This window comes from Oratosquilla oratoria, chromosome 44, assembly GCF_046742065.1.
Source record: "Oratosquilla oratoria isolate Oo_2021 chromosome 44, ASM4674206v1, whole genome shotgun sequence".
In the NCBI taxonomy this organism is placed as follows: Eukaryota; Metazoa; Arthropoda; class Malacostraca; order Stomatopoda; family Squillidae; genus Oratosquilla; species Oratosquilla oratoria.
Genome location: NC_134820.1, coordinates 9,191,652 through 9,204,151, shown reverse-complemented (window position 1 = coordinate 9,204,151; position 12,500 = coordinate 9,191,652). Strand labels below are relative to the sequence as shown.

Below are 12,500 nucleotides of genomic sequence, written 5' to 3'. Positions count from 1 at the left end.
GATAGGTGTGAATGGAGAAGGGTTGTGTATGGATGATGCTATGATGCATGAGGGGGAGTGGCTGGGGGATGGGGGTGAGGAAGTATGTATGAGAAAAAAAAATTGACGCAGCCCGAAGGAATTTCTCCGTCTTCTCCTTTTTTGCATGAGGGGACGGAGAGGGGGGGTCGCCGAATTTATGAAGCGGCCTTGTTGTGGATGTGCTGTGTCTTGCGACACTGCTTCTGACCCAGGGCAGTGGACAGGATGCAGGGATGACCCGTCATCCAGGAGGTGCCAAGATAAGAGGGAGGGAAGAGGGTGGAGGGTGAAGGGGAGTGGGATATGTAGGGAATGGAATGGATGGGAGTGGTTTCTATGCCTTTTTCTTTTTGGTTACCCCCCGTGTAAGGAGGAAAAAGCCTTTGGTATATGTATGTATGGTATATGTATGTATATGTATTATCATTATTATTATTAATATTATTATTATTATTATTATTATTATTATTATTATTATTATTATTATTATTATTATTATTATTATTATTATTATTATTATTATTATTATTATTATAATTATTATTATCATCATCATCATCATTGTTATTATCATTATTATCATTATTATTATTATTATTATTATTATTATTATTATTATTATTATTATTATTATTATTATTATTATCATTATAATCATTATCATTATTATTATTATTTTTCATTATCATCATTATTACCATTATTATCATTATTATTATTATTATCATTATTATTATTATTATTATTATTATTATTATTATTATTATTATTATTATTATTATTATAATTATAATAATTATTATTATTATCATTATTATAATTACTATTATCATTATTATTATTATTATTATTATTATTATTATTATTATTATTATTATTATTATTATTATTATTATTATTATTATTATTATTATTATTATTATTATTATTATTATTATTATCATTATTATTATTACTATTGTTATTATTATTATTATTATTATTATTATTGTTATTATTATCATTATTATTATGGTGATGTGTCTTGAGAGTTGATGATAGCAAATACAGTGTTTAAGAAGAAAGTCAAGCATAAGTACATATGGGAGAGGGTGGTGGATGGAAGGGTGGCAGATAGAGCGTTAATGGACTATATAGTGGTGACCAGGAGTATGGTAGGAAGAGTTGAGGATGTACATGTTCTAAGGGGAGAGAGTGGGGGAATATCAGATCATTTCCTGGTGGAAGGTAAATTGAGAGTGGAGAATAGGTGGAGAAAGAGGAAAAGGGCAGGAGGTAGGGAGGTACGTAGAGTGAACTGCTTAAATGAGGAAAAAAAGGAGAATTAGTATAAGACGAAGTTGAGAGAGGAGTGGGAGAGAGTAAAGGATAGAGTAGAACTAGGAGTGGAGGAGGAATGGGGATGGTTCAAGGAGGGAGTCATAAGGTGTGCAAAGATGGTGTGTGGAACAAGGAGGGCGGGAGGAAATAGAAGGAAGGGTAGTGAGTGGTGGGGTGAGGAAGCAAAGAAGGGTGTAGAAGAGAAGAAGCGAGCTTTCATAGATTGGCTACAAATTAGGACGAGGGAATCGTATGAGAGGTACAAAGTAAAGAGAATGGAAGTTAAGCATAAGATAAAGGAAGCAAAGAGGGGAGCAGATGTGAAATGGGGAAAGAGTATGACAGAAATTTTTGAAAGCAATAAAAAGATGTTTTGGAAGGAAATTAAAAGAGGAAGAGGAGGCGATCAAGCAGAGAAGAAAAGGTAAAAGGTGCAGATGGAGAGATGATGATGAAAGAGAAGGCAGTGAGAGGAAGGTGGGCAGAGTATTTTAGGGAGTTGCTAAATGTGAAGGAGGATAGGGAGGGAAAAGTAGTTGCAGTGGGAAGCGCTAAGAAAATGAGAGTGATGAGTGAGGAAAATGGAGGAGAAATAGTGAAGGATGAAGTGAAAGCAGCTGTTAAGATGATGAGAGCAGGTAAGGAACCTGGGTTGGATGGATGCCATGCAGAATGTCTTAAAAAAGGAGGTACAGTTATGGTGGACTGGCTGGTGAGGTTATTTAATGTTTGTTTAAGAGAGGATTAGGAGAGGAACAGAGGGAGTAATTGGTGAGGAACAGTGTGGTTTTAGGACAGGTAGGTTATGTGTAGAACAGAATTTTTGTGGTAAGACAGATATGTGAGAAAGCTATAGGAAAAGGTAAGGATGTTTTTTGGTCTTTAATGGATCTGGAATTGGCTTACGACAGGGTAGACAGAAAAGCACTGTGGGAGGTACTGCAGATATATGGGATAGAAGGAAAGCTGTTATGAGCAGTCAAGAGTTTTTATGAGAGTAGTAGAGCTTGCGTTAGGATTAGAAATTGAGAGAGTGAATGGTTTGAGGTAAAGGTGGGACTTCGTCAGGGGTGTGTTATGCCGCCCTGGCTGCTCAATCTTGCGAGAGGTGAATGCAAGGGTAGTGGGTCAGGGGTTGGAGATGATAAAAGAAAATGGAGAAAAGTGGGAGGTGAGCCAGCTGTTGTTTGGTGACGACACTGCGCTTGTAGCAGGATCAGAGGAGAGATTGAGGAAGTTAGTGACAGAGTTTGAGAAGGTGTGTGAAAGAAGGAAGCTGAAGATAAATGTGGGCAAAAGTAAGGTGATGAGATGTACAAGGGGAGAGAGTGACAGTAGGCTGGAAATGAGCATTAAGGGTGAGAAACTGGAGGAAGTGGATAGTTTCAGATACTTGGGTGCGAATGTGACAGGAGAGGGAGGAGTGGGAGTGGAGGTAGAATGTAGATTGAGAGAAGCGAGTAAATGCCTTGGTGGATTAAAAAGTGTTATGAGAAATAGACATCTGGGAATGGATGCCAAGAGGAGGTTATATGAAGGAGTGATTGTGCCAACAGCAATGTATGGGGCAGAAACATGGAACATGAGAGAGGAAGAGAGAAGGAGTTTGAATGTGTTTGAGATGAAATGTCTGAGAAGTATGATAGGGGTTACTAGGCTAGTTAGAGTGAGAAATGAGGAGGTGAGGAGGAGAACAGGGGTGGAAAGGGAGCTGGGAGATAGGGTTGATGAAAGAGCATTAGGATGGTTTGGACACATGGAAAGAATGAGTGAAGAAAGATTAGTAAAAGAAGTGTGGAAGGCGGAGGTGGAAGGAGTAAATATGAGGGGGTGTCCTAGGATGAGATGGATGGATGGGGAGAAAGGGGCGTTACAAAAGAGAGGAATGTCTGTAAAGGGACAGAAGATAGGGGTGAATGGAGAGGGGTTGTGTATAGATGATGCTGTGATGCATGAGGGGGAGTGGGTGGGGGATGGGGGGTGAGGAAGTATGTATAAAAAAAAATAAAAAAAATTGACGCAACCCGAAGGCATTTCTCCCTGTCTTCTCCTTTCATGTATGAGGGGACGGAGAGGGGGGGGGGGGGTCGCCGAATTTATGAAGCGGCCATGCTGTGAATGTGCTGTGTCTTATGAGACTGCTTCTGACCCAGGGCAGTGGACAGGATGCAGGGATGACCCGTCATCCAGGAGGTGCCAAGATAAGAGGGAGGGAGGTGGGTGGAGGGGAGTGGAATATATGGGAAATGAAATGGGTGGGAGTGGTTTCTATGCCTTTTTCTTTTTGGTTACCCCCCCCCGTGTAAGAGGGAAAAAGCCTTTGGTATATGTATGTATGTATTATTACTATTATTATTATTACTATTATTGTTATTATTATTATTATCATTATTATTAATATTATTATTATTATTATTATTATTATTATTATTATTATTATTATTATTATTATTATTATTATTATTATTATTATTATTATTATTATTATTATTATTATCATTATTATTATTATTAGCATCATCATTATTATTATTATTATTTCTTATTATCTTTATTATTATTATTATTATTATTATAATTATTACTATTAGTATTATTATTATTATTATTATTATTATTACTAGTCCTATTGTTACTATTATTATTATCATTATTATTAGTATTATCATTATTATTATCATTATTATCACTATTGTTATTATTATTAGTATCATTATTATTGTTATTAGTATTATTATTATTATCATTATTATCATCATTATTACTTTATTATTATTATTTTTATTAGTATTATTAGTATTATTATTATTATTATTATTATTATTATTATTATTATTATTATTATTATTATTATTATTATTATTATTACTATGATTATTATTATTGTTATTATTATTATTATTATTACTATTATTATTATTTTTATTATTATTATCATTATTATTATTATTATTGTTATTATCGTATTATCACCGTCATTATTATTATTATCAATACTATTATCACTGTTGTTAGTATTGTAATATCGGCAACGATATTATTACTATCATCAAAGTAATTACAATGCTCAAATATCAATATTATCATCAGTAGTAGTAGTAGTGGTAACAGTAGTAACGACAGCAGTCAAAGTAGTATTAACAATTGCCATAGATGAGCTACAACAGGAGGCTTTTATTTGCAGATGAGGCTTGCCATTTGTGGTCGGACACCTAGAGCAAGTGCCAGTCACTGGTATGTTAGGAATCGAACCAAAATATTCGTGCTTGCGAACCTCAACACACCAAAACATCATTTTGCTTTTTGTGAACACTAGTAAGTGCATTTCAGTAAAAGAGTCACAACAGTATCTAATTCAGTTGTTCAGTTATCAAGTTAGTTCGGACAATCCTTTATTTGCCAGAGGGCATTATGATATTATCACGGCCGTCACCTTTACCTTTCGTACTCAGGCAACCAGGTAAACATGTAGTTCCTCGACTCATCGTGCTCACTGGACGTGGCGCCAAGCACGAGCCGGGACAAAAGGGACGAAACGAGACCAAGGGCTAAGGTTACCCGCTCACGTCACCCACCCCTTCCTTCAACCCGACGACACCCTTTGCAAACTTAGTTCTGGACAACACCAAACAATTTTATTCGTTGGAGGGGTCCGATTCGTGTCAAGAGAAAGAGGAATTCCGACCCACCGGCGCTGCACGCCGCTGGATGCAAAACGAGTTCTTCTGCCGAAAGCGTCATCGAGTTGATGAATTTTGTCGTTTCCGGCATCAAACGAACATGAAGGGTTTTGCACGAAATTGTAGGTTTGGACAACTGAACACTGCAATATACCATGGCATAGCGGTGCCCACAGTCCAGAGGCCCGCCGAGGGAGTGAGGCGGGCTTTGGCATCACCGTACAGTATGTGGTCATGAAAGGGTTAGTTGAGGTACGCTATCGTCGCCGCCCTCTCGCATTGCATCACTCTCACGATCCGGCACCCACTTCAGTGCTTTGCCCTTGTGGTAAATAAAATCCTCTAGAAACGGTTAAGACAACGTTGATGAAATATGTCACTGGGATAAAAGGGTTCATTGAAACACCTTTCAATCCTTTCAGTCTGAGGTCCGTCTTCGGGTTAACAAAATGGTATAGCGTGAGCCACAATGGAAATCAGTACGGTTATCTCCCCTTCTATACTGAAGGGAATGTTCACTATAGAAGACCACGAGGCCGTATTTTACAAATTGCATCAATTTATTCTGATTCCTCTGACCAGTTGAGACGCTTCACAAAATTCGTTCTGATCAAAGCCAAACAATTTCATTTAGCTGAAGGGACAGACTCTGGACACAATGGAGTCTCAATCGATCGAGATCCCGTTTTGAACCGAATCTGTGCCTTCGGCCGAACAAAATTGTCTGGTATCAACCAGGATGAGATTTGTAAAGAGTAAACGTCACCTGCTCGGTTGGGCTTGCTTGGTTGCGGGTGGACGAACCGCAGAGCGACGAGACGACATGTGAGACGCAGACGAAATAGAAAAGTTGAAAGAAGAGACTCACGTTCGAGGGTGGGACACGGACGACGGACGACAGGCGCGCCCAGGTCGGCTGCAGCTCGACGACTGCTACAAGGAGGCCCCACCATGCATGGCTCGAACCTCTCGAGCGCACTTTTGAAGGTTATGTGACGCGGTCATTTTGATTCACCAGAATCGGGGGAGACTTTATACATTTTCTTGTGGCTGGCGCCAGACGACTTTATTAGATTAATGGATGCATAGACCCAGGGCAGAAGGATATAGTGACTTTACAATCCTCTTCAACCTGGGGATATCATTTATGTATTGCATTCTGGTAACATGGGATGATCTCTTTGAGCTGAAAGGTGACCTCCCAACCGAAGGAACTAAAACAATCGTCAATGACCCCTTTCAGCAGGTGACTGGCGGTACATTCCACGTTTTACTCTGGCCCACGTTAGGCGATCCGATTCAGCCGGGAAGCACCGTCTATCATTTCAATCACTTATCCTAAGATCTAGTGCTGGCCTGCTTCGATTCACATTCGGCTGATGTCCCTTTAATTATTTAACTTGAATTTAATTTTTAATTTGTCTGTCGCCATGTGATTCTAATCAGCAGATGGGAATAACCACGGAAACAAACTTCAGTCGGGAGTGGGGGAGTTAGGGGCTATCAGCCAAATAAAATCGCCTGGCACCAACCCGAACGAAATTTCGTCATTCTTCTATGCCAAAGGTATGGGTCAACTAAAACCATTTTACGTCTTTACTCCGGAAATTAATTTGGTGGAAAGAATCGCTTGATCTGCCAGGTCAAAATCTGCAGGGAGAGATCAGTTAGACTTGTAGGAACTAAACTTAACTCGGTGACCACTTCTTATGTCTGGCTAATGCCAGGCGATTTTATAGTTGGGGATGATTCAAATACAACACTGTCGAGTTATTGTGTGCTATTGAGCTTCATGTTCACCTCCTTGTAACCACGTGGGACCCGGTTCGATTCCAATGGCGCTCACAAATAACTGCCTCCCACCTGCCCTGGCAGTCTGAGTACATATAGGGACAAAGTTGACTGACAGTGGCGGCTTTGGTCGCAGCTAAATGCCTCCTGGGGTCAGAGCCTCATTTTACCACTCCCCCTCAACTGAATAATTGATTATTATTCTTGTGTGTAGCGACGTCAGTGTCGGACACATATCTGTGATGCCTATACAATTCTGGAACATTTTACTGTCCTTCAATACAGTGACACTCCCTGGAGACTGTCATCAAGTTTGGGAAAAATCACTGTAGCGAACGGATTAAGATTATCTCAATTAACTTTTGACGCTCCAAACATGTTCTTTCGTAGAAACCCTTCCTCCACTGCATTCCTCTTTCTGTGAAGACAAAATTCTGACTTTTGGCATAGGAAAAGAGGTTAAACATCCAGTTTTGGCACTCAGGCCAAAGCTGGGAGATGTGTGTGCATCTATACGGGGAAAGCTCCGAACCTAGCACTGTCCTTGTCCAGCTGAATTATCTAGTTTAACATCAAGCATCAATATTTGTTACCTGAAAGGTTTGTATGGTATTATGCTTACTTTCTGTCATGGTACCTTTTAACCTTTTTTTTTTTTTCTCTCTCTCTCTTTTCATGGGGAGTGAGAAATTACGACACCAAAACACCAACTATAATTCATGAGGAAATACCAATTATGGTTTCAAATCGAAACGTTGTGCAGAATGTCGACCGCAAATCGTCTGCCGAATCCCTCCCGTGACTTGTTGCTGTAATGACATCTTCAATCTAACGAATTTAGATGTTTATATCACACTATTTATTGGAATCAGTCTACATTATGTTAGAATTCATCTTACGAATAAGAAAAATATGCCCACTTGGTTGGGAGGCGATTAGCGACAAATTGGGGACAAGCTTCCTTGTTAACATGGAAACTTTTTCTACATTTGACGTGCGCCGCCTCAAATACATTTGAAAAAATGAGACAGTCTGCATAGAATTACCATTTGATGTTAGTAATTCCTATTAAAGTAATGAGAAAAGTGTCAGTCCTAATTTTTCAAACAAATTTCACGCGTTCTGGTTGGTTGTGGATCAAGAACCTGCCCTCTACGCTGCTGCCCAGCGTGCAGCCAGCTAACGACGGAAAATATTCCCACTGTCGGTCACTGAAAGTCATTCTATCAATTCGGAATATATTCTGGCGTGTTTCATTTTGATGTTTAGTCTCTCTCTCCCCGGTTACCAGAAACAAAGTTGCAGGAGACAGCTCAGACAGGTAGCGTGGTACTATTTCTAGTGACGGATGCAGGCATCAGGACCTGCTCGGCTATCCGGAAACTAAAAACCGATTCCTAATGGCTACTGGTGACTGCTTAGTTAGTTGGAATATCTACGTTACTACATTATCTTATTTGTTTGTTTATTTATTTATTTATTTGGTTATTTACTTATCTATTTGTTTATTTATTTATTCATCTATTTATTTATCTAATTACTAATCTATCTATCTATCTATTTATCTATCTATCTATCTATCTATCTATATATATATATATATATATATATATATATATATATATATACATATATACTCATACACGCACACACACACTCACACACACACACACACACACACACACACACACACACACACACACACACACACACACACACACACACACACACACACACACACACACACACACACACACACACACACACAAATATATATATATATATATATATATATATATATATACATATATATATATATACATACATACATACATACATACATACATACATACATACATACATACACACACACATACATACATACATACATACATACAGAGCCCTTACATGCTTAAGTGCCGCCCCTGGCAAAGTTCTCAGTGACGCCCCCCCTCCCCTTCCCCCATCACCACTTCCCATCTCCACCATTTCTTACTTCCTATAATAGCTACTGGCTTGCGAAATAATTAAACATATTTTTAACATGTTATTTAATGTCCCTATTACAGAAAGGATAAAGGGAAAATATTTCATATTCTGTTCATTATCGGCTGAAAGAAACCTGCACAGCGAAGCTATAGCGATAATCCCATACCACACTCCTGGTCATATGGCCATTTCCCGAAGGTTGAGTGTGGTTGGAATTTTCCGCCAAAATCATCAGAAATTTAAAATTCCCGGCTCTGTGCAGGCATGTGCATTGTCAACCCCACCTCCCCCTCCCTACCCCCTCCCTTCTTAGCTGGCTCGCTTGAGTTGTCACTTCTAGCGCGGAAACGGGACTGAGCGCTTCGCCCGCTGCCGGCCTTGGGGCCGGTGAGCCCGTTTCCTGCTTGTTAATCGACTGATAGTTTCAGCGCTTTCTGCATGGTTTCCGGTTTGTCCCATTCTTCGACTACCCTATTAGTAATCCTGTTGTTGCCTTCTTAAACCTTTGTGCTCCGGTTTGTGCCCTTTGCTGCGAGTCTGGTGGTGTGGAGGGGGGCTTCTGGTCTCGGCGACCCCATACCTCCTACGATCAATGGTCCTCTAACGCCTCACGGCTTGCATCGTTAGGCCCTAGGCGTAGACTTTGATTTTATACGCTCGCAATCCGTCCCCGTCTCCAAGCCGTCCCTGGTAAACAACCTGGGTCCTCTCGGAGGACAGGGGACGTGTCTTATGGTACGGAGTGTGGCGCCCCCCAGGGTCATCAGGCCTCTCGGCAGCCCCATACCTCCGACCATCAATGGTCCTCTAACGCCTCACGGCTTGTATCGTCAGGCCCTAGGCGTAGACTTTGACCTTATACGATCGCAATCCGTCCCCGTCTCCGAGTCGTCCCTGGTATACAACCCATGTCCTCTCGGAGGACAAGGGGACGTGTCTTATTGTACAGAGGGTGGCGCCCCCCAGGGTCATCAGGCCTCTCGGCAGCCCCATACCTTCGACCATCAATGGTCCTCTAACGCCTCACGGCTTGCATCGTCAGGCCCTAGGCGTAGACTTTGACTTTTCCACTCGCAATCCGTTCCCCATACGTCTTCGGGTCGTCCGTAGTAAGAACCCGGGCCTCTCTGAGGACAGGGGGACGTGTCTTATGGTACGGAGGGGGGCGCCCCCCAGGGTCATGAGGCCTCTCGGCAGCCCCATACCTCCGACCATCAATGGTCCTCTAACGCCTCACGGCTTGCATCGTCAGGCCCTAGGCGTAGACTTTGACCTTTTCCACTCGTAATCCGTTCCCCATACGTCTTCGAGTCGTCCGTGGTAAGAACCCGGGCCTCTCGGAGGACAGGGGGACGTGTCTTATGATACGGAGGGTGGCGCCCCGAGGGTCATCAGGCCTCGGCAGCCCCATACCTCCGACCATCAATGGTCTTCTAACGCCTCACGGCTTGCTTCGTCAGACCCTAGGCGTAGACTTTGACCTCTTTCGTCGTCCGACGTCCCCGGATCGTCCGTGGGTGGGTGGCCCGGGGACTCTTGGGGGACGGGGGGACGGGGGACGTGTCGGGTGGTGCGGAGGGTGGCGCCCCTGGGGGTCGGCGGGCCTCTCGGCGGCCCCCGTGCCCCCGACCGTCGTGGCCCTCTAGCACCTTTCGGTTTGCCTTTTCGGGCGGGTCCGTGAGCCCACCTTCCTCCCGGAGCCGCTCACGTAGACCCAACAGGAAGTCCCGCTCGGGAAAGAGTTCTATCTCTCCCAAGAGGCCTAGGACGCTCAGCTCGTCCACACCCTCCACATCCCGGTCACGGCACCACCCTCCTTCCGGGTTTCTTAAGCCGATAAAAACAATTTAAGCGGCACGAGCCGCGACAAAGAAATATTTTACCATGTTAAAATTTAATTTAACGCTCACTGTGACTTAGGTCGAAATGGAAATGGCTTTTCCTATTCAACTTAAGCTAATCTATAGTCATGATGGTCAAGAATTTTACCATGTTAAAATTAATTTCAACGCTCACTGTGACTCAGGTCGAAATGAAAATGACTTTTCCTATTCAACTTAAGCTAATCTACAGTCATGATGGTCGATAATTTTACCATGTTCAAATTAATTTCGACGCTCACTGTGACTCAGGTCGAAATGAGCATGACTTTTCCTATTCAACTTAAGCTAATCTACAGTCATGATGGTCGAGAATTTTACCATGTTAAAATTAATTTCGACACTCACTGTGACTCAGGTCGAAATGAACATGACTTTCCCTATTCAACTTAAGCTAATCTACAGTCATGATGGTCGAGAATTTTACCATGTTTAATTAATTTCAAAGCTCACTGTGACTCTGGACGAAGTGAACATGACTTTTCCTATTCAGCTTGAGCTAATCTATAGTCATGATGGTCGAGAATTTTACCATGTTAAAATTAATTTCAACTCTCACTGTGACTCAGGTCGAAATGAACATGACTTTTCCTATTCAACTTAAGCTAATCTACAGTCATGATGGTGGAGAATTTTACCATGTTAAAATAAATTTTAACGCTCACTGTGACTCAGGTCGAAATGGGTATGACTTTTCCTATTCAACTTAAGCTAATCTACAGTCATGATGGTCAAGAATTTTACCATGTTAAAACTAATTTCAACGCCCACCGTGACTCAGGTCGACATGAACATGACTTTTCCTATTCAACTTAATTTAATCTACAGTCATGATGGTCGAGAATTTTACCATGTTAGAATTAATTTCGACGCTCACTGTGACTCAGGTCGAAATGAACATGACTTTTCCTATTCAACTTAATTTAATCTACAGTCATGATGGTGGAGAATTTTACCATGTTAAAATTTATTTCAACGCTCACTGTGACTCAGTGATGTCACGGTATGATAAGATGACGTCATTATGTGATAAAATGACGTCACGATGTAGTCCTATGATGTCAGTTTGTGTCCCTGTGACGTCACGAGGCGATCCTATGGCGCAATGATTAAATCCGGTGACGTCACAGTATAATCACATGATGTCACTAGGTATTAAACATATGGAAGTCCGCTTGTGGGTGATGAGACGTCACAAACTGCCATAGCACAGTATTGGATGAGGACGCTCGCCACGGGCTTCGAGGACTTCCCGCGGGAAGACTTGGGGTGAGTTGGATACATACCGAGGATCCAGGCCCGTCTTAGCGGGAGACGCTCAGGGAACGTCTTCACCCAGGACGAAGCCTCTTGACTAACGCCTACTGACGAGGTCGCTCGGAAACGAACTCGGCCTCGCATACTCCCTTTCGGACTCTCGCTTACCCCGAGGATCTTCACGAAACTAGTGAGAGTGGTAGGCGTACGATGGACGGAAGCAAGCGTCTCCACACTCATGTACCTAGACGGCTAGTTGATGCATTTGCCCACCGGGGAGGGTGCATCGGCCGACATCTCGGTGGCTCTGAGAGTGTTGGCGGACGTGGAGTTCGGGGTGGACTGGGACGGGTCTGCCCTCGCTCCCACACAGAGACTTTATTGGCTCGGGATTGAGTGGGACACAGTCAGCGCTCTTCGGGTGCTCCACTGCGCCAAGAGAGCGTGCTTCTCTCACACGTTCTTCCTCCTTCGGTGGCGGGGGGGGAGGGGCTCGACTTCGCGACCCCGGCCCTTCCACTGAGCCGCTTGGGGCGCCGATGGCTGGTACGGGAGGTCGACA

General features: G+C 42.3%; 1 protein-coding gene across 1 annotated transcript in view; it reads right to left on the bottom strand.

Annotated features, from left to right (window-relative positions):
* LOC143022235 (arylsulfatase L-like) overlaps nt 1–5,945 on the bottom strand; it is a gene marked incomplete at its 3' end in the record, with an annotated part of 45,197 nt that extends 39,252 nt beyond the window's left edge. The window contains 1 exon segment of the mRNA XM_076180357.1: nt 5,890–5,945.
* Nucleotides 5,946–12,500: the final 6,555 nt, after the last annotated feature.